General features: G+C 53.2%; 2 protein-coding genes across 6 annotated transcripts in view; both read left to right on the top strand.

Moving 5' to 3' along the window:
- RIOX2 (ribosomal oxygenase 2) overlaps positions 1-23,030 on the top strand; it is a 766,429-nt gene that overhangs the window by 84,196 nt on the left and 659,203 nt on the right. The window contains exon 1 of one of the 5 annotated variants that reach the window (XM_085622442.1): positions 21,067-21,333. The exons of 1 other annotated variant lie outside the window; for it this stretch is intronic. The gene's annotated coding sequence lies outside the window, so the exon portion shown is untranslated. Of the gene's footprint in view, positions 1-21,066; positions 21,334-21,391; positions 21,523-23,030 lie in introns of those variants that run through there. 3 more of the 5 variants (XM_085622444.1, XM_085622445.1, XM_085622443.1) reach the window with 3 other exon arrangements.
- Positions 21,530-23,030, top strand: part of LOC146805267 (zinc finger MYM-type protein 1-like) — a 104,948-nt gene continuing 103,447 nt past the window's right edge. Inside the window, exon 1 of the mRNA XM_085622441.1 lies at positions 21,530-21,677. The gene's annotated coding sequence lies outside the window, so the exon portion shown is untranslated. The remainder of the gene's footprint in view (positions 21,678-23,030) is intronic.

Here is a 23,030-nt window from a genome sequence, read left to right as displayed (position 1 = left end):
TCCACTCTCCACTCCATTCCACTCTCCATTCCATTCAATTCCATTCCACTCTCCACTCCATTCCATTCCACTCTCCACTCCATTCCACTCTCCACTCCATTCCATTCCACTCTCCACTCCATTCCACTCTACACTCCATTCCACTCTCCACTCCATTCTCCACTCCATTCCATTCTCCACTCCATTCCACTCCTTTCCACTCTCCACTCCATTCTATTCTACTCTTCACTCCATTCCACTCTCCACTCCATTCCCCTCTCCACTCTATTCCACTCTCCACTCTATTCCACTCTCCACTCTATTCCACTCTCCACTCTATTCCACTCTCCACTCTATTCCACTCTCCACTCCATTCCACTCCCCATTCCATTCCACTCTCCACTCCACTCCACTCCATTCCACTCCACTCCATTCCACTCCACTCCACTCTCCACTCCATTCCACTCTCCACTCTCCACTCTCCACTCCATTCCAATCTCCATTCCACTCTCCACTCCATTCCAATCTCCATTCCACTCTCCACTCCATTTCACTCCATTCCACTCTCCACTCCATTCCACTCACCACTCCATTCCACTCTCCACTCCATTCCACTCTATTCCACTCTCCACTCCATTCCAATCTCCATTCCACTCTCCACTCCATTCCATTCCACTCCATTCCACTCTCCACTCCACTCCATTGCACTCCATTCCACTCTATTCCATTTTCCACTCTCCACTCCATTCCACTGCGTTCCACTCTCCACTCTCCATTCCACTCTCCACTCCACTCTCCATTCCACTCTCCACTACACTCTCCACTACACTCTCCACTCCATTCCACTCTCCACTCCATTCCACTCTCCACTCCATTCCACTCTCCACTCCATTCCACTCTCCACTCCATTCCACTCTCCACTCCATTCCACTCTCCACTCCATTGCACTCCATTCCTCTCCATTCCACACTCCACTCTCCACTCCACTCTCCACTCCACTCTCCTCTCTACTCCATTCCACCCTCCACTCTATTCCACTCTCCACTCCATTCCACTCTCCATTCCACTCTCCACTCTCTACTCCCTTCCACTCCCCACTCCATTCCACTCCACTCTCCACTCCATTCCACTCTCCACTCCATTCCACTCTCCATTCCACTCTCCACTCCATTCCACTCTCCACTCCATTCCTCTCCATTCCACTCCTCTCCATTCCACTCTCCACTTTATTCCAATCTCCATTCCACTCTCCACTCTATTCCAATCTCCATTCCACTCTCCACTCCACTCTCCACTCCTCTCCACTCTCCACTCCACACTCCACTCTCCACTCCACACTCCACTCTCCACTCCATTGCACTCTCCATTCCACTCTCTACTCCATTCCACTCTCCACTCCATTCCACTCTCCACTCCATTCCACTCTCTACTCCATTCCAATCTCCATTCCACTCTCCACTCCATTTCTCTCCATTCCTCTCCATTCCACTCCATTCCACTCTCCACTCCATTCCACTCTCCACTCCATTCCACTCTCAACTCCATTCCACTCTCCACTGTATTCCACTCTCAACTCCATTCCACTCTCCACTGTATTCCACTCTCAACTCCATTCCACTCTCCACTCCACTCTACACTCCACTCTCCACTCCATTCCACTCTCCACTCTATTCCACTCTCCACTCCATTCCACTCTCCACTCCATTCCACTCTCCACTCCATTCCACTCTCCACTCCATTCCACTCTCCACTCCATTCCACTCTCCACTCCATTCATTCCACTCTCCACTCCATTCCACTCTCCACTCCATTCCACTCTCCACTCCATTCCACTCTCCATTCCACTCCATTCCACTCTCCATTCCACTCCATTCCATTCCACTCTCCATTCCATTCCACTCTATTCCACTCTCCACTCCATTCCAATCTCCGTTCCACTCTCCACTCCATTCCACTCTCCATTCCATTCCATTCCACTCTCCATTCCATTCCACTCTCCACTCCATTCCACCTCCATTCCACTCTCCACTCTATTCCAATCTCCATTTGTTGGAGGGAGGACCACCGGGGAGTCGGAGGGACTACTCCGGGCACCTTCCTACCGCCAAGTTATAGCCGAGCGCCGCTGAGAAGCCTCCTAGGAGAGGTCCTTCTCCAATAATCGTACTAGGCCCAGTAACACCACCACACAGGACTCCGTATCAGTTGCTTATCTTGGTTCTTTATATAAAAAGGAGTACGTTTCAATATTTACAATGGGATCGAGTGATCCGGTAAGAGTCTCAATGTTCTTGGAGGGATAGGGTAGCGGGACAGTCTTAGTACCAGTCTGGTACGGGAAGGCTCTGTGCCAGACCTTGGGTGCTGGTCTCAGAGCGGCTCGGACGTGGAGAGCCGCGACGGCGTCTGCAGGGCTCAGGTGGTAGTTCCGCTTGGGTCGAGCCGCGACACAGTCAGCAGGGCTCCGGTGGTAGGTCCGCTTCGGTCGAGCCGCGACGAGGTCAGCTGGGCTCTGATGGTCTGTTGCAACAAGGTCGGGCCGCGACGGCGTCAGCAGGGCCCCAAAGGTTCGTGAAGGTCTTGTAAGCACGATGGAGCCGCGACGTCGTCAGCAGGGCTCAGTAGGTAGGTTCACGAAGAGTCTTTCTCCGTAGGGTCAGCCGCGATCCGATCAGCAGGGCTCTTGACTCCGGGATACAACTGTCATCTTGTTGTCGGGTCACCCCAGATATAGGTTTTGAGCCCTTTGATGTCCGGACCCTTGCGCCCAGGAGGGCGGAGAGGCCGGGTAGGGCGCGGCCAGACGCCCAGCAGGAGAGGCGCCAGGCCCCAGAGAGCTGTGGGGCGATCGCACCTAGGTGTGGAAGGACGGTTGGGGGTCCCATCGATACTGCCCTCCGCCGGGAGTGGGAAGGGCTCACGTGGTATCCCCCGGGCCAGGGGTTGGCGCCTCGATGTCGGGCCTCGCTGGGACCGAGGCCGGGTAGAGCAGGGTCACGGAGGTGGTCACGTGGAGTGACGTGTAAACCAAGATGGAGGAGCCCCGAGGTGCATGGGACCTCGTGCGGCTGAGCGAGGGGGAACAGGACCACGCCACGAGGCCGGCTCCAACTCGCGTCCCCCCCAGCTGAAGGCAGGGAGAATCACCCATCTCCTTGGGGGTTCTCCTCGCCGAGGCGGAAGAATCGGGACAGGCAGTCAGCATTGGCGTGGTCGTTGCCGGGCCGGTGTTCCACGGTGAAGTCCATCCCTTGCAGCGAGATGGACCATCGCAACAGCTTGGGGTTCTCGCCCCGCATTTGCATGAGCCACCGCAAGGGTCGGTGGTCAGTCTGGACCCTGAAGTGGGTGCCGAAAAGGTAGGGCCGGAGCTTCTTGAGAGCCCATACCACAGCGAAGGCCTCCCACTCGATGGTGCTCCACCTCTGTTCTCGTGGCAGCAGTCGGCGGCTGATAAAGGCCACAGGTCGGTCGAGGCCCTCGGCGTCCATCTGGGAGAGGACCGCCCCGACCCCGTACTTTGATGCGTCGGTCTGCACCACAAATTCCTTGCTGTAGTCAGGGGCCTGGAGCACCGGGGCAGCACACATGGCCGCCTTGAGGGCTTCAAAAGCGGTCTGACAGCGGGGCGGCCAGTGCACCACCTTGGGCTGTTTCTTGGAAGTGAGCTCCGTAAGGGGGCCCACGATGCTGCCATAATCTTTAATAAATCGCCGGTAGTAGCCTGTGAGGCCTAAGAAGGCCCGGACAGCGGTCTGGGTTGCGGGGGGCTCCCACGCCTGGATGGCATTGACCTTCAACTGGAGGGGCGCCACCTGGCCACTCCCCACCTGGTGGCCCAGATAGGTCACAGATCCTTGACCGATCTGGCACTTGCTGGCCTTAATTGTAAGCCCGGCCCTTTGAAGAGCGGCCAGGACTTCGCCGAGGTGTCCCAGGTGCGCGGCCCAATGGTCGCTGAAGACTGCAATGTCGTCGAGGTAGGCCGCGCTGAAGGCTTCTAGCCCGGCCAGGACCTTGTTTACCAGCCTCTGAAAGGTCGCTGGGGAGTTCTTCATACCGAAGGGCATCACCCGAAAGTGGTAGTGCCCATCGGGGGTGGAAAAGGCGGATCGTTCCTGGGCGCCGGGAGTGAGCTTGATCTGCCAGTACCCAGCGGTGAGATCAAAGGTGCTTAGGTAGCGGGCGGCCCCTAAGCGATCGATCAGCTCGTCTGCCCGGGGCAGGGGGTGGGCATCGGTCTTGGTGACTGCGTTCAGGCCCCGGTAGTCTACACAAAATCGGAGTTCCGGAGAAGTACCGGGGGCGGCGGCCTTCGGCACAAAGACCACCGGGCTGGCCCACGGGCTGTCTGAGGGCTCAATGACTCCGAGGGCGAGCATCTTGGCGACCTCGGTCTGTATGCAGGCCCGGCCTCGGTCAGGTACTCGGTAGGCGCGATGTCGCACAGGGGGGCTGTCCCCGGTATCCACGTCGTGTACGCACCAGGGGGTCAGCCCGGGCGTGAGAGAGAAGAGGGCAGCGAAGGGTTGCAGCAGCCTCCGGCAGTCATGGCACTGTTCTGGGGTCAGCGTGTCGGAGAGGTGGACTCCCTCCAAGGAACCGTCTTGGCCCGAGGACCCCAGGAGGTCTGGCAGGGGCTCGGAGTCGCTTTCGCCCCCATCATCAGTAGCCAGCAGCAGGCTTAGTTCAGTTCGGGCAAAGTGGGGCTTGAGCCGGTTGGCGTGCAGGACCCAGAGGGGGTTCCTCGGGGACTCCATGTCGACTAGGTAGGTGACGGGGCTCTTCCTCTCAACCACCTTGAAGGGCCCGGCCCACTTGTCCTGCAGGGCGCAGGGGTCCACGGGTGACATGACCCAGACTTGCTGGCCTGGCTCGAACTCGAGGGTCGAGGCATTTGCGTCATACCAGCGCTTCATGTCTTCTTGGCTGGCTTCGAGGTTGGCTTCTGCCAGGGCCCGGAACTTCCGAGTCTGGTTCCGCAGGGTCAGGAGGTACCGGTAGACGTCAGGGGGGGCATCTTGGACGTTCGCCTACCAGCCCTCCTTGACCAGGCTGAGGGGCCCTCGGACGGGGTGCCCATACAATAGTTCGAAGGGGCTGAAGCCCAGGGATTTCTGTGGTACCTCTCGATAGGCGAACAGGAGGCAGGGCAGCAGGACATCCCACCTCCTTCGCAGGGGCTCTTCCAGACCTTTGATCATCCCTTTTAGGGTCCTGTTGAACCGCTCGACCAGTCCGTTCCCCTGGGGGTGGTAAGGGGTAGTGAATCTGTAGGTGACCCCGCATTGTTGCCAGAGGGATTTCATGTATTTTGAAATAAAGTTCGTACCCCTGTCGCTCACCACCTCTCGGGGGAACCCCACCCTGGAGAAGATGCCCATCAGGGCCCGGCCCACCACTGCAGCTGTCACAGTGCGGAGTGGGATGGCCTCAGGGTATCGGGTGGCGTGGTCGACCAGTACCAGGATGAAGCGGTGTCCTAGGGCGGTTCGGGGGTCGAGGGGCCCCACGATGTCGATCCCCACTCGTTCGAACGGGGTGTGGACGGCTGGAAATGGTTGGAGGGGGGCTTTAACTCGACCCCCAGTTTTTCCGCTAGCCTGGCAGGTCTGGCAGGACCGGCAGTGGTGGTCCACGTCTCTCCGCATTCGGGGCCAATAGAAATGGGTCACTAGGCGGCTGTAAGTCTTGTCCCGCCCGAGGTGTCCGGCGAGGGGCACGTCATGCGCCAGGTTCAGGAGGAACTCCCGGAACCGGAGGGGAACCACCAACACCCGGCCGGCTCCCAGCTCGGCGACTTTCTGCTCGCTGTATAGTAAGTCATTGTCCCAATAGACCCAGTGGGTTCCCGTGGGGTCCCCCGAGGCCTGGGCGGCCGCTTGCTGTCGGGCCCCCTCGAGGGACGGGCAGGCCTTCTGTTCTTGCTGAAATTGTTCGTGGGTGGGGCCCCCATCGTGGCGCCACTGAGCCAGCTCGGGGATCTCGCTGAGGGAGGCGGCCTCGTCGGGAGACAGTTCGGATGGCCCGGCCTCATCGTCGGGTTCCTCCGTGCCGGAGGAGGGTGATAGTTCTGGGCCCGTAGGCTGGTCGGTGGCCGCGGCAGCGGCGGGTTGGGCGGTCATGGACCGGGTGGTGGCGCAGGCCCACTCAGGCAGCCCTAGCATCCCCAGATGCTCTCGGTGCTCCACCTGGGCCCAGGGGGAGCTCTCTAGGTCATTCCCCAGGAGGCAGTCCACGGGGGCGTCGTCGCGGACAGTCACTTTTAGGGTGCCGGACACTCAAAGGGGATCCTGGCCATCCGGCACATGCTTTCGGTGTTGTCCGCGGTCCGGACAGGGCATAGGACATGTGGCAGGATTTGTTCGGGGGTCACTAGGTGGCAGCGGACAGCGGTCACGCTAGCCCCAGTGTCCCGGAGGGCTTCGGCCCGTCGTCCGTTGATGGTGACCCACTGCTGGTACTTCTGGGTGTTGCTTGGGATGGCCGCTCGGGGCACCATTTCTCGGGAGCCCAGGCAGACGAGCGACATGGCCGCCGGTTCCCACTCGGGGGACCCGTCCTCACGGCTTTCCTCCTCTTCTTCTCCTTCCCCCAGGGCAGCGGCGGCTATTTGTCGGGGAGGGGGCCCAGCGGTCCCATTTCGTCGGTTCACGGGGCAGGCCGGGTCGCTCGCATAGTGGCCGGTCTGCTGGCAGCCGAAGCAAGTCACTGGTGGTCGGGGTCCCGGTCGGGCGATGGGGGTCCCCCTTCGGCCCAGGGTCGGGGACGTGTGGTTGGCGACTTGGCCCCGTGGCGGGCTTCTGGGCGGTCCGGCCGGGAATTCTCGGCTGCGGTGGGACCCTCCTCCTCCGCCCCGCTGGCGAGGAGGTCCCGTGGTACTCCGTTGGTAGTCCCCCACGGGATTCCGGGGGACCCTTGTGTTGACCCATCGGTCTGCTTCGGCGGCGAGCTTCCGGGGCTCAGTCAACTTACTGTCTAGGAGGTGTTGCCTTAGTTCCACAAAGCAGTTGTTGGCGAGGTGCTCCCAGACAATGAGGTCGAACAGTTCATTGTACGAGGTGACCTTGCTCCCTTTTATCCATCCTTCAAAGGCCCGGCTGAAGAAGTCCACGTACTCGACCCAGGTGGTACCGGGGAGCTTCTTGAAGTCCCGGAAGCGCTGCCGGTACATCTCGGCTGATAGTCCGTAGCGGGTGATTAGGGCTTCCTTCATGTGATCGTAGGAGGTCATCACTGCGTCGGGGAGTTGCAGCAGGGTATCACGGCCCTCGCTGATGAACCTCCCCCATAGGCCGGCACCCCAATCCTTCTGGGGTACCCGATGGGAGGTCATGGCTACCTCGTAGGCTCGGAACCACTGCTGGATGTCGTCGTTCTTGTAGTACTCTTTGACGACATCCTTGGGGATATGAACCTTTGGCTCGGTCAGTGGCAGAGCGTCCCGGGCCCCGGGGGTGCTGGTCTCCCCGTTTTGGATTTCAGTTCGAGTTCTTTGAGGCTCCTCTCATGCTCAAGGGTTAGCCGTCTCTCTTCGAGTTCTCGATGCCGTTTCTTTTCCTCGATTTCCTCTTGCAGCCGTAGTTGCTCCAGGGCTATTTTCTTCTCCGCCAGCTGGAGCTCGCCGTCCAGCCGGAGTCGTGCGAGGTCCATTTCGTGTGCCCGGACCCTCTCTCGTTCTCGTATTTCTTCGTGGGATAGGCTGGCTTCGGGAATGCCTCGCCCCCCATCTGTCGGGGTTGTGGTCGGCAGGTTTTCGTTCCGGGCCGAGGTCCCTTCGGTGCGGGGTGGAGTGGCCTCGGCTTCAGCCCAGGCTTTCAGGGCTTTCTGCTTTCTGCATTTCTTCCTTGGTGCCCAATCCTGTGGTTGGGATCCCTTTGTCCTTGCAGAATTGTTTTAGTTCTTTGTGGGTGTATTCTTCCAGTTTTTCCAGCTGGAAGGTTGCGGCCACGGTTGCTTCTTGGCCGTCCATGGTTCCCTTTTCTTTTTCCGTCTGGTTAGGAAGTGGGTGCGTTACTTGCTTGTACGATTGCGTCTGGCTCGGATCCCGTCGCTGGCCACCAAATGTTGGAGGGAGGACCACCGGGGAGTCGGAGGGACTACTCCGGGCACCTTCCTACCGCCAAGTTATAGCCGAGCGCCGCTGAGAAGCCTCCTAGGAGAGGTCCTTCTCCTATAATCGTACTAGGCCCAGTAACACCACCACACAGGACTCCGTATCAGTTGCTTATCTTGGTTCTTTATATAAAAAGGAGTATGTTTCAATATTTACAATGGGATCGAGTGATCCGGTAAGAGTCTCAATGTTCTTGGAGGGATAGGGTAGCGGGACAGTCTTAGTACCAGTCTGGTCCGGGAAGGCTCTGTGCCAGACCTTGGGTGCTGGTCTCAGAGCGGCTCGGACGTGGAGAGCCGCGACGGCGTCTGCAGGGCTCAGGTGGTAGTTCCGCTTGGGTCGAGCCGCGACACAGTCAGCAGGGCTCCGGTGGTAGGTCCGCTTCGGTCGAGCCGCGACGAGGTCAGCTGGGCTCTGATGATCTGTTGCAACAAGGTCGGGCTGTGACGGCGTCAGCAGGGCCCCAAAGGTTCGTGAAGGTCTTGTAAGCACGATGGAGCCGCGACGTCATCAGCAGGGCTCAGTAGGTAGGTTCAGGAAGAGTCTTTCTCCGTAGGGTCAGCCGCGATCCGATCAGCAGGGCTTTTGACTCCGGGATACAACTGTCATCTTGTTGTCGGGTCGCCCCAGATATAGGTCTTGAGCCCTTTGATGTCCGGACCCTTGCGCCCAGGAGGGCGGAGAGGCCGGGTAGGGCGCGGCCAGACGCCCAGCAGGAGAGGCGCCAGGCCCCAGAGAGCTGTGGGGCGATCGCACCTAGGTGTGGAAGGACGGTTGGGGGTCCCATCGATACTGCCCTCCGCCGGGAGTGGGAAGGGCTCACGTGGTATCCCCCGGGCCAGGGGTTGGCGCCTCGATGTCGGGCCTCGCTGGGACCGAGGCCGGGTAGAGCAGGGTCACGGAGGTGGTCACGTGGAGTGACGTGTAATCCAAGATGGAGGAGCCCCGAGGTGCATGGGACCTCGTGCGGCTGAGCGAGGGGGATCAGGACCACGCCACGAGGCCGGCTCCAACACCATTCCACTATCCACTCCATTCCACTCTATTCCACTCCATTCCACTCTATTCCACTCCATTCCACTCTATTCCACTCCATTCCACTCTCCACTCCATTCCAATCTCCGTTCCACTCTCCACTCTATTCCAATCTCCATTCCATTCCACTCTCCACTCCATTCCACACTCCACTCTCCACTCCATTCTCCACTCCATTCCACTCTCCACTCCATTCCATTCTCCACTCCATTCCATTCCACTCTCCATTCCATTCCACTCTCCACTCCATTCCACTCTCCACTCCACTCTCCACTCCTTTCCACTCCATTCCGCTCTCCACTCCATTCTATTCCACTCTCCACTCCATTCTATTCCACTCTCCACTCCATTCCACTCTCCACTCCATTCCACTCTCCACTCCATTCCACTCTGCACTCCATTCCACTCTGCACTCCATTCCACTCTGCACTCCATTCCACTCTGCACTCTATTCCACTCTGCACTCCATTCCACTCTCCACTCCATTCCACTCTCCACTCCATTCCACTCTCCACTCCATTCCATTCCACTCTCCACTCCACTCCACTCTCAATTCCACTCTCCACTCTCAATTCCACTCTCCACTCCATTACACTCTCCACTCCATTACACTCTCCACTCCATTCCATTCCACTCCATTCCACTCTCCACTCCATTCCATTCCATTCCACACTCCATTCCACTCTCCACTCCATTCCACTCAATTCCCCTCTCAACTCCATTCCACTCTCCACTCCATTCCACTCTCCACTCAATTCCACTCCCCTCTCCATTCCACTCTCCACTCCACTCTCCACTCCATTCCACTCTCCACTCCATTTCACATTCTACTCTCCACTCCATTCCACTCCACTCCACTCTCCACTCCATTCCACTCTCCACTCCATTCCACTCTCCACTCCACTCTCCACTCCATTCCACTCTCCACTCCATTCCACTCTCCACTCCATTCCACTCTCCACTCCATTCCACTCTCCACTCCATTCCACTCTCCACTCCATTCCACTCTCCACTCCATTCCACTCTCCACTCCATTCCACTCTCCACTCCATTCCATTCTCCACTCCATTCCACTCCATTCCACTCTCCACTCCATTCCACTCCATTCCACTCCACTCTCCACTCCATTCCACTCCACTCTCCACTCCATTCCACTCCACTCTCCACTCCATTCCACTCCATTCCACTCCACTCCATTCCACTCTCCACTCCATTCCTCTCCACTCCATTCCTCTCCACTCCATTCCATTCCACTCCATTCCACTCTATTCCACACTCCATTCCACTCTCCATCCCACTCCATTCCACTCCACTCTCCACTCCATTCCACTCTCCATTCCACTCTCCACTCCACTCTCCACTCCACTCCACTCTCCACTCCACTCTCCACTCCACTCTCCACTCCACTCTCCACTCCACTCCACTCTCCAATCCATTCCACTCTCCAATCCATTCCACTCTCCACACTCCATTCCACTCCCCACTCCATTCCACTCTCCTCCCCTCCCCATTCCACTCCACTCCATTCCACTCCACTCCACTCTCCACTCTCCACTCCATTCTACTCTCCACTCCAGTGGAATGGAGTGTGGAATGGATTGTGGAGTGGAATGGATTGTGGAGTGGAATGGAGTGTGGAGTGGAGAGTGGAATGGAGTGGAGAGTGGAATGGAGTGGAGAGTGGAATGGAGTGGAGAGTGGAATGGAGTGGAGAGTGGAATGGAGTGTGGAATAGAATGGAGTGGAGAGTGGAGAGTGGAGTGGCGAGTGGATTGGAGAGTGGATTGGAGAGTGGAGTGGAGAGTGGAGTGGAATGGAATGGAGTGGAGAGTGGAGAGTGGAGTGGAGTGGAGAGTGGAATAGAGTGGAGTGGAATGGAGTGGAGAGTGGAGTGGAATGGAGTGGAGAGTGGAGAGTGGAGTGGAATGGAGAGTGGAGAGTGGAGTGGAATGGAGTGTGGAGTGGAATGGAGTGGAATGGAGTGGAATGGAGTGGAATGGAGTGGAGAGTGGAATGGAGTGGGGAGTGGAATGGAGTGGGGAGAGTGGAATGGAGTGGGGAGAGTGGAATGGAGTGGAGAGTGGAGTGGAGTGGAGAGTGGAGTGGAGTGGAGAGTGGAATGGAGTGGAGAGTGGAATGGAGTGGGGAGTGGAGAGTGGATTGGAGAGTGGAAGAGAGTGGAATGGAGTGGAGAGTGGAGTGGAATGGAGTGGAGAGTGGAATGGAGTGGAGAGGAATGGAGAGTGGAATGGAGAGTGGAATGGAGAGTGGAATGGAGTGGAATGGAGTGGAGAGTGGAATGGAGTGGAGAGTGGAATGGAGTGTGGAATAGAGTGGAATGGAGTGGAGAGTGGAATGGAGTGGAGAGTGGAATGGAGTGTGGAATAGAGTGGAATGGAGTGGAGTGGAGTGGAATGGAGTGGAGTGGAGTGGAGTGGAATGGAATGTACGCTGGACCTCATTAAATATAGCCCACCCTTTTTGCTTCCTCTCTTTTGTTTAGAAATATTTCTGCACACCCAGTGGCCTGATCTGAGCACTGTGTCGAAGGCTAAGTCTCTGAATCATGTGTCATGGGATGGACATCATGTAAGGCTGCCCAGCTCATCTGAAAGGTCTGGAATACTTGCTTGGATTCAGTGGTCCTGGATGGCTCAATCTTGTTGTTCTTTGCTGATGTGAGCCTGCTACAAAGGCCAAGCCGTCGATGTGCCAGACTCTTGCATCATAGTAGGGAATCCGCTGGAGCTGTGCCTGAGCTGCAGATACATGGAATGAACGGAAGTTCAGTTCAGTAAAACTTTATTTTGATCAGAAAACAAAAAAACGTAACTTTCGTAGGTTTTTGTCTACGATTAGCAAACCTTTTAAGGGGATCTCAAGAGTCCCATTGGCTACAGACAAAAATTTCCGAAACATCAATGTTTTCACACACGCCACAAACCAAATTCTGTTCGCTGGTCAACAATCTGCGGATTTACAGCTAGGGTTAGATTGCACCTTAAATTATTTTCTTTTTCTCTAGGTGGAAGGAAAAAGTACTCTTCGTACGAGCCTCATTTAGACCTTCACCGTCCAAGCCTCCTGACAGGTTTCTCCGCCAGAACCACAAATGGCACCTCACTCTGCACCAGTTTTTGGCACCAATGTCCTGTGCATTGTACAACTGCAGCTTGGAGACCCAAGTGTCCTCACTAGAAATGGGCTGCACAACCAGGAAAGCACTAACTGGGAAAACAAATGATAAAAGGGGAAAATAATCAAACGCGGTGTCTTGTGTGGAGCCGTGTCTTTAATCCACGAAATGTACTAAACATAGTCATGCGCGTTAGTTACAGTTCCGAGATATACCAGCACAAACAAAAACCGCTTGCAGGAAGGAGGCAGCAATTTGGCAGGGGACGTTAGAACCTAATGTGAAAAACTCTCGACAAGCAGGTGTAGAACAGCAAGAGTTTATTTATTGACCAACACAGGCTCCGCAGCATCGGAGCGTAAGGAATGCCGCTGCCCGCATCCCACGAAGGGGGACATCAGCAGGGCAGCCCTCTAGTGGCCGCCCGTCGGAGCCCCCCCCTGCTCCGCCTCTCTAGCGAGGCCGCGCCTCGGGGAGGGGAGGCCCCCAATGGGTTTGTCTTGGGGGAGGCGTGCCGCGAGGCTGGGGCGAGGCTAGACCCCCCTCTTAAGCGCCTCACCCCCTCAGAGCTTCCTCTGCTTCCTGCGCTCCTGGCCACGCGAATTTTGGCCACGCGAGATTTGCGCCGGACACGCCGTCGGTCGAGTCGTGGTCTATCCTGCTACCTTCCCGCCGTTCGCCACGTCCTCCTCGCTGCCCTGCACACCGGTTCGGTGAGTGTAGTTGCTTTGGGCAGCAGAGTAGTTTGAAGTGGTGAGTTTTGTAGATGGCGGCGAGAGCCGTTTTCGCGGGCGGTGGAGGGCGAGGAAGGCGGACCGTGTAGCAGGAGAGCCTGGTTCGAGTCCGGTCGCTTTGGGGCGGCTCGGGGTCCGATCTTCGGAGCGAAGTAAGTGGGCAGCATAGTTTATTGGAGTCGGTCAGCTATTGTGGGCATCAGCGAGAGCCGTTTTTCGCGGGCTGGCTCAGCGCGAGGACACGCCATCTCCGCGAGCAGGGGCCCGTCGTCGAGGATCGATGCTACCCGTCGGCGTGGTACGGAGCATGCTACTGGAGGTTAGGGGGCCCGAGCATAGTCTGTCACCCGCAGTAGGGGTTGTTTTTTGAGGTTAGCTATTAGTTTTAAATAACTGAGTGTGGGAAGTTATCCGCGCCTGTGGGGGGTGCAAGACAGGTTTCGAGACCGAGCCGATATACTGATATGTCAAAGCAAAACTTATGTGGGGCAACATCAGTTTGTAAATGTATCTTTCTCGATCCTTCCGAGTGCCGTGTAGTAATGAGGCGCGCCAAGACCTAAAAAAAGGGCTGCATTGAAGCCTGGACCAGTTCCTTGTTCACAGCTAGTCAAATAAGGCATAGCGGAAGCAGGTGATAGTACCCCTGACAACCATGCTTCTCCGATTCCGTACCTCTACGATCCCCAACTGCCTTAAATCTGCCCCTATGCACACATTTACCACGAGCTCATAGGCAGTTTCTTAACGTTGGTAATAAACTCCACAGTGCGAAATACTGCCCAGTAAATCAAGGTCTGAACAGTTATTCCCCATTCGATGAGGTTATTATAGGAGTAAATGTGTGCAGAAAATCAAGTAATTCTTGACATCCAAAATTTCTGTTCACACCTACTCCTAACTCGTGCCCTTGCAAGTAACAATTAGTTCCAATGCCATTCTTACCAAAACAAGAAATTGCTGAACATTCTAGTTATAATTAAATTCTCCAGTGAGAATAAAATGAGCTTTTGTGTAATTTAGTGCATTGTCTCGCGGGGTTGAGAGATCCATTGATGTCCTTGCTGATATGAAGGATGGTGTACAGAGATACACTTTCAATCCTGAGTTATCCTAATCTCCCCTTTAACGAGCGCTGCGCAGCCAAACTTGCTTTTTAACACAAAAACTTCTCTAAGCACACATTAAACACAGGCACGACACAAAACAGCCACAGCCATGAAAAGCAAGCACAGTGACATGTTCTCCCTCATCACATGCACAATAACGCCACCCCTCAGTCAGAGCAGCAATCCCCATGTCATCACAAACACGTCTGTCATGTGTCAGACCAAATACACCAATAGCCCTCTCACAAACAAACAAGACAAAGTCACTCACCGCTCCCCCTGTTTTCACATCATCTGCACAACCGGGCCCGCGTGAACACGGAAGAACCGAGCCGCGGCATTAGCCATAGGTTGATGGCACCATGCGAGCCATTTAAGGAAAGGTTTTGTGTTTCCGGCGCCCGAAATCGTTGTAAAGGGGGGTGCGCGGTCTGCGCACGGGGAATCGCCTGCTTATCTGAGTACTTGCGCAGGGCCCCCTATAAACTATTGATAGATTAGGCTATTTAGAGCGCTTGGGGCTGGCATTAGCTATTCTGCCAAAGTCAAGAACGACTCGCTGGAGACGTGCCTTGTTGCTTAGCGGTGCAGGCTCTCACGGAGGTGACGGGATGAGATGGTTAAAATAGTGTTGAAGGATATATTAGTACGGGTTCGATCCTGCCTTTCTATAAACAATACTTGGAAATGGTGCGGGTGTAAATGGTCGAGCGACAGTAAGAGCGCGTAGCAGGTTGGTTTTAACAGATTCGAGGTGTTTTTTTTTTTTTTTTTTCGCTCGCACATATGGCGATGGACAGTGACTTACTCGTGTATACATTCAGGAATGTGTGGCTGGCTTTAGTAATTTTATGGTAATTTTCTTGCAATACTGAAATATCTTTAGCTACACAGTATAGCGTCTGCACATGGCAAACATGCAGTGTGTTGTCTTTTTGTCCCTTCACTTTGCCATGGGACCGTGAGAGTTTTCGTACCTTTTGATGAACACCATGTTCATTTGTGCCGTGTATGTAAGTAAGCTAGGGAAGAGTGGGGCGCGGTCACATGCAGCGTACATTAATTGTGGTGGAGTGTTCGAGCGCGCCTCAGTGCCTGGATCTTCCTGCACGGTGACCCGTGCCGCCGGGAGGCCGTGCCGGGTTGCTGCCGGGCCTCGGACGACATGGGGGTCTTAGCGCTACTAGATATAGCACCGATAGGCCAGGAGCGGCTGTTTTGGCCAAAGTGCGTCACGCGAGGGGAGCTGATGCAGGGGGCCGAGATGCGCTGGGGACCGCGGGGGCCGCCATGTACGGGGGCTGCCTGTCCTACAGGCGGGTTTTAGCGTGATCATCGCTGGCATTGTGGACAAGTTCCCCGCAGCTGTGCCTTAACCCCGCGGCACGAGCTTGTGCATCGGTGTAAACACGCCACTTAGTAGTGATTCTATGTTGATCAGCAAGGGCGCAACTAAACCTGGATTTGAGCCGAGATTTTCATAAGAGATGACCAAGGCAACGGAACTTTATTGAGCATTGTTTAGCGCATGAGGTCTCAGGTTAGATCACCCGTCTTCTCCTTTCCTTCATCATGAGCACAGCAGGCTTGACGCGCATGGTGCGTGTTTCGCTGCGGTGGGGAAGCAACCTCCTCTGTTGCACTCTGCATTTGCGGTGTTTTGTGTTTATATGCAGTGTGCAGCCCTGCACACGCTATACGTTCAGGCACCATGGAAGCTAAGCAGGGTAGAGACTGGTTAGCACTTGAATGGGAGGCCAGAATGGATCTGCAGGATGCTGGTGCCTTTGCTATGAGTTTAGGCCCCTCTTAGGCGGGCAAATATTGTTTAGCGCAGTTAAGTGAATTAAAAAAAAAAAAAGGGCAATTTTACAATGCGCAGATCTGACCCAAAGGCATCAGTGTGCAGTATTTTATCAAAGCAGCCTTAAACTATACTGCCTTCCAGTTGGGAAGACACAAGTCCTACACTTTGAGACCTTTGGCTCAGGTAACATTTCCTATACACTGATTCACATGCATATGATCTATTGGCTCGGTGGTTTTTGTGTGAGATGCGAAGTTCTCGGACACCCGACACTGGTAGGAGTGGCGCTAGATAACGAACCCAATGCATCTGAGAGTGTGGTTATGGAAACTTGGTCAACTGTTAAAGGGGGCTAGTGAGAGAATCTGTGGGGGAGGCGACATTGGGGGGGGCGCCAACAACATTCTGGCACAGGGGCCAGTATCGCCAAGCTTTGGCCAATGGTAGTTTCGTTAGCCAAGATTCAGAATAGATGACATGGCAGGACACTAGAGGCGGTTGTGTGTGTCCAAGTTGGGGAAGGTTCTTGTGATACAGGCGAGCTTGCATTGTGGTGCACCGGTGCCAACAGCCTTCGGTATCGACCCGGCAGCATCGTGCATAGGCACGCATTTAATAGGAATTAAAACCCACATTGCTTATGCCCCTAGGCAGTGTCTTATGCAGACTCCGGCGCCGCCAGCAATACAGCAGCTGTCCGTATGTACACATGTAGGGCTTCATCTTCGTGTTGTCAGTTAAATTAAATTTTGAGGGGCAGTCGTACCTGCACTGCACGGTCACAAAAGTCGTGAGGCCGCTTCACTCAGCCATGTCTCTGGAACCATGCAATGCCGTGGCTCATTTTGTATATCCTTGGGCTGGCCACACATTCCTTCATCTCCAGCATGCTTTGCTGACTAATTGATTAATATGAATGAAGTCGCATGTTTTAGCTCAAACTGAGCGACAGTTACTAATCGCAATGACATGGGTTCACACGCACTGGAAGGCCCTTTACATAGGTTCCCTGGTATCTTTGTCCCAAAATCCAGCATTTATTAGGGTTATCCGGTACAAGGGGGGAATCTCATTGGCATTAGTGCAATGCCTGTAGGTACGAAGGGCCTAAGTTATGGGTCCCAAGTGGTGCAACAGGATAAGAGAGTATATATAGATATGTCATCTTGGTAGCAGGAATACAAGTAGGTCAAGGTTCAGCCCAAAACCCAGTCCCAACCATAATGCAATGGTCAGCTTGTGGAAAGGTGTAACAAAGAAATCGATCTACCAATGTTAACATTATGAGTTCAACGCATGAGTCACGAGATGCTGCTGTCTTTCATCTTTGCCTTGCTATTCGGAAACAGCTGGGGTAAGGTTTCTTTCAAATCAGGCATAGTGGCAGCTTAGTCTATACAGAAGCCTGCAGCCTGAGCTGTTTTGAGACATGTAGAAGGCCTGGGTTTGTGTGTCATACTTAACATCTTTGAGGTTATTCTCCCTGTTCCACAGGGAGGCCAGGGAAAGCACAGAGTGACAGGGTTTACCGAGACCTAGCCTGGCTTGCCATTTCTGCGACCTTGTGAGGTCTGTTTATGTATTGTATGAAGGTGACAGAGGCTGTCACTGTTGTTTGATAGGCAACAGGGCCAGATGACATTTAAGTGCATTGTGTGCTGGAAACTAAGGAACGGGTCCATTTTAGTAAGCACATGGAGCACGGGGGGCGTTTCTAGCGCTAAAAAAAAAAAAAAAAAAAAATTGAGAAAACCCAGTGAAGTTTCAGTGCAAGGCCACATTCGTGGGGCAATTCCATGTGTAAAGCATTAAACCAGTCAGCCCTGGGAATTAGGCAGGCGTACGATCAGCTGAGATTTGTCCAAACTGAGGGAGAGCATATCGACTATAATTCACAGTGGAACCAGGGGCAGCGTTACAAAGCAATGCTGTAGATTTCCCGTAGAATGCCGCATGGCTAAGCTTCAGGGATAAGGCCCTGACCTTTCACCCCTCGAGGGACCATCACCAATTGCGAGCAAACAGGCGAGGAGCACAGCACACTAATCCCCCAGTAAGTGTAACTGCGATGCAAGAGGTTTGGTAAACACAGCGTTAGAGCACAAATAATGACAAGGGGTTATAGACCATTTGGCATTCCCGATATCCTGCCAGGGGATATGGTTCACCGCCGGTTCCAACAGACCTGTCTGCCCCACGGGCTATCCTTCCAGGGCCTAAAACCAGTGACTGGAAGGGGCATCTTTTTCGACCTGTGTTGAACTGAGAAAGGAAGCAAGGCGGGCTTGATACCCCTTACTTCTACCTGCGTTGGCACATCTGGTCAGGAGTGATTGTCAAAGGTATTGCACTTCAGCCAGGCTAGGTTGACACCCATCCACCCCAAGCTAAGTGTCCAAGGTGATATAGGGCCGCATATACACAACCCAGTACCAAGCCCCTGGGGGTCGTCAATGTCGTGAATTTACTAAATTCTAATGAACTGGAGGTGTGACCGGGTTCTACACTAGCAGAGGTTAGGGAGTCAAAGCCTCCGCCTAGTGGGGTGGCTGACTGAATTTGATGAACCATTTCATTCGTTTCACAGCACTACACGGGGGAGAGTGTCCATTACCTGTGCATACTTCAACCAGACACCCCAGAATGGCATGCCCTCATCTACATGGTCATAATTGAGAGAGCAGAGAGCGACCATACCTCTTGGACTTTGCACTTAAACTTTCTAATAATGGAAAGGGCTTAACACCTTCTGAAATGAGCATGACCAGAGCTGTGTTGCCTTCCAACGACATTTGACAGGTTAAATGGGCAAAGTTAGCGGAAAAGCCAGATGTATTGTCATCAATTAAGGCAGACGTGACCCAGGTATTGGCAAGATAGACACTGCCAACTATGAAGATGTACATTAAATCATAACTGGGGCTCACACCAAATTATTTGATAAAATAAGAGGTTTCTTTTTTCAAGCCACTATGTCGGTGCCACAAATTACCATAACGCAACAACGCTGGTATAACAAGGTCTGTAGGCAAACCATTAACTCCTTGCAGCAGCAATAAAGTTTAAAATCTAGCTCCTATTCAACCAGCAACTAAACTGTATACGCTGTCCCAGTGGGGAGCAAGAAAAGATTGGGATGAGGTTATTTGTACTGGCATGCCGTAGGAAGGTGAGATTCTCTCTACGACACATTTGCCAACAACACTGTCACCAGCTAAGGTTGTGGCATTACCCATCCAGAGACAGTGACATGATGCAGCCAGGGACAGTGAGCATATGTTCCCGTGTGCTGGGTGAGAGTACAAAGACAGAGGCTGTTGCCCCTCATACTGTCTGATGCTCACGGCTTTCAAGGACCCTCCCCCCCTCATGAGATCCCGTGATGTCAGCTTGTGTTATATACGTAGGGGAGGTGGTTTCTCTCCCGTTACCTTCACCTCGCTTTATTGTGCTGTAGCTGTTTGGAAACACACTTTGAAGCCAGGAAGGCCCCTCATTTGCAATTGAAAATCATAATCGGATTGCAGGTCCATAAGCACCTATTTCACCATGCCTTGGTACCAATGCCATATTTTCAAGCCTGGGAAACAGATGTAGGTGTTGCCCTTCTCGCTCAGCCTTTCCTTGGAGCCAGGGAGTTGGGAAACGTTCACAAATTTTGGTCCTCGAGCTGAGAGATACGTATTCTTCAGCAGCTCAGTCAGTCATAGTAGCTTCATCCGGAGCCATGATAAACGGCGTCCACACAGCAGTTACGTAAAATGTTTTGCCCTGTCGAGACATCATCCAAACCTCGAAGCAGCAGCAATTTGGGAACCATGGCACTCTCAATACATCAATTGGGGCATGGGTTGTCATCAGACATGCATTGCTCCTAGGAAGGTGGAGGGGTTCTATGAGCCTGATGGGGTACACCTGTCCAGGGTAGGGATGGACATGTTCTTGCTGGACGTGCAAGAGGCGCTCTCAGGGGCAGGGCATCAGTAGTAGCAAGAGGGAAGGGGGGGCTCTGGCATCGACGGGAGCCTCCCCAGAGCTGTGGCGGAGTTACAGGGCGATCTGGAGGCAGAAGGGTACAGTAAGGGTACCTCTGCGACAGGCGGTACAGTAAGGGTACCCCTGTCCGGCACAGTAAGGGTGCCCGAGCCAAGGTCCGGGAGCCGAAGGAGGTTCTGGGAAGACCGCGACGGCGCCCCGTTAGTCCTACGGGCGGTTGGGGGGCCTGACCAACCGGGGGTGTGCCACAACACGCTCCGCCCCCGTTAAAAGGGGCGGGAGTATTAGACAGATCACGTGATCCAAAGGAGGATCTGGAAAAATGTGCCGCACTGCAGGGCATCGACCCACCGTGCGTGCTGGCTCGCAAGGCGGGCGGAGCAGCGAGGGGCTGCTTGCCCTGGATCGCCCGTAAGATAACCCACTTATCGTCATACTTATGTTGTATGAAATAAACCTGCGACAGTTCTTCACCCATAATGAAAGTGTCAGTGTAATCTTTGGGTGACATCTGTGCATGCGTGTTGTGTGGAGCGGATGACGGTGTGGTCACTATGCAACCGCAACATGAGTCGTCAGCTGTCAACTGTCAACGGCCAGCTGAGAGCTAACGCAGGGACACAAGAAAGCAACAGAACATATGGTGTCCTCGCAGGGACAAATGAGTATAATCGTAACACCTAACTCAGCACTGTGCTTTAAAAATAGGAATAATACAGGTGTGAACGACTTTTTTTTTTGCCCTCGTTATATCGCGCTGTTTTGCAAGCAGCTTTTACCTGGTAGTAAAGCAAACAGTGAAAAATGCGTGCGCAAACATAGTTCGGCTTCAAGTCCGAAAAGGAGCATCGAGCACTGGCACAGCATGAAGCAATGCAATTAACTAAATAAATAGTTCCCCAAATAACAGTTACACTGTCTAAGAGTAATTAAAATGTACTTGGTCGGTGCTGCACTTATAAAAAAAAAAACACAGAAGTCACATTGGCTGCCTAAACCAATTACACCGCAGCAAAGAAGACCGACACTGGCTGAACAAATAGTAAGCAGCAGGCGGGAGCTACCTGTTTACTGAATAGTACAGGTGACATCTTGTCGACAGCGCATGCGCCTAGGCTCGACCTAAATAAAAATAAATTAAAAAAAAAACACCCACACACACCCTCTCTCTCATAGGGGAGACGGGCGAAAGCCCTTTTCCTCAGTCTTTCTTTTACGTCTATACCGCGCCAGCAGTAGTTCGGCAAGTCTTTCTTTAATGTTTATGCCCTCTTCAACGTGCTGGCCAGGTTGGGGGTTTCGGTGCCAGAGGGAGGAATCTGTTCGTTGTTGGATCTTTCCCGTTGGTGTTGCAGAAGCTGCGAAGCGTTACCGGTGTTCCGGTTTAGCGTAATTATCCATCTGTAGAGTGTCTGACTTCGGTGAGTGCGAGGACTATGGTCCTCTTTCTGTTTCTATCTTTCAGCGTGCAGATGTGATCTGCCAATCTCCCCGCTCCTTAGTCTAGCCGTTCTTTTCTTTCTGAACTCTCGGTGTCGTACTGCCGTCGTCACTCCCTTGCTGGTAGTCTACGTGCTTTCATTTCAGTCTACCGCGAATTTGTCTGAAAGGTAGGGATTCTATAGGTGCCTCTGAAATTCGTTGTTTCTGGAAATTTAGGTGCGACCACACGAGGAGGCGTGCATCTCGCACAAAAACCAACGGAAAACATTTATGTCACACATCTCGGCGTGTGATTGACAATGTGGAACGGCGAGCCAGTCAGGTACTGAGCTAGGGTAGTGTTTTCCGCTCATTCAACAAGCGGCTGAGCCACATATAGAAGGATGATGTTTCTGCAATGGCAGGATTGCACCTCATTTTACATACGAGTAGAAGGAAATCGAGATGCTCTACGTTTTTAAAAGAAAAATGTTCTTGAGTGCATTTGTGTTCTGTGTACAGCATGCATTTCAAAGGTCGTAGTGGGCAGGGAAACGACATCCCCAAGCATTATTCATTTGATCTAAACAGTTTACACACTTTTTATTAAAATGCAACCAACCTCCACCCATTTTCAAACAGTTATAAGTATTCTCTCGTACTTTTTCAGTCATGATTACTGTCATGTGATTTTCATCATGCTGACATGTGCATGTTATATACCTTCTCACATGTTTGCATCAATTCTGGCATGTGTGTATTGCACTATACCTTGATTGTATGTTTCTTCTTCAAACTACAATAAAAAATAACTGCACATAAAAAAAAAAAGTGGCTGACATGCTGATTGACTGCAAGGTACGTGGTTCGTCTTACCGTACCGCTATAACTGTTGGGAAAGGACCGATTTCCCGCTGTATCGCAGCCACTATTTACACAACGCCCTGAGGGACCCCCCAGGCCAGATGGCCGATGTAAGGGGCGAAACAAGTGTTGGCTATAAAATGTTCTCACCAGGCTATGAAACATGACAAAAATAAATTGGATTTGATTCCAAGGAACTTTTGATTACTATCCTTACTCGTTCCGACATTCTCACTATAACTCTAACCATACTGGGGAAGGGGTTTCCCGTTGTCACAAACGAGTAAACCCCACCGGATTAGCTCTATTACCATTAGTTCGCTGAGGCCTGGACCCTTACCCCCCCCCCCCCCCCAAATTTGAACATAAAAAAAAAAAAAACGACCCTGAAAGGTTGACTGCCCATGATTGAAAGTAGGGGAAAAGGGGCTCTTCTACTCTAGTGACAGAAAGGTAGGTAGAGAAGCAAGCCTTTTTCTCCCGGGGTGCCAGATCGTGAGAGAAATCTGGAATTCGACCTTTTAATAGCAACCTATAAAAGAAAGGTTTGCACTAGGTACATGCAGCTTATTAAAAACGCAGCTTTTGACACCACTGTAAACGTTTCAAAGCACACTTTTTTTTTTTTTTTTTTTGCAACAGCCTAGTTATACTGTGTGCAAACTTTCTTACACTGTATGTAATGCATTTTTCGAAGTAATGACTCACATACTCACATGGCTTCATATCACAGGCTCGGAATGTTTAGCACTATAAAACCGTCATTGTTTTCCCAGTGCACGGACCAGGATTCAAATTGGTGACCATCCAGTTACACCATAGACATCTGAAG

The sequence above is a fragment of the Triturus cristatus genome, chromosome 8, assembly GCF_964204655.1.
Source record: "Triturus cristatus chromosome 8, aTriCri1.1, whole genome shotgun sequence".
NCBI lineage: Eukaryota > Metazoa > Chordata > Amphibia > Caudata > Salamandridae > Triturus > Triturus cristatus.
This window is presented reverse-complemented; position numbering and strand designations above follow the sequence as displayed.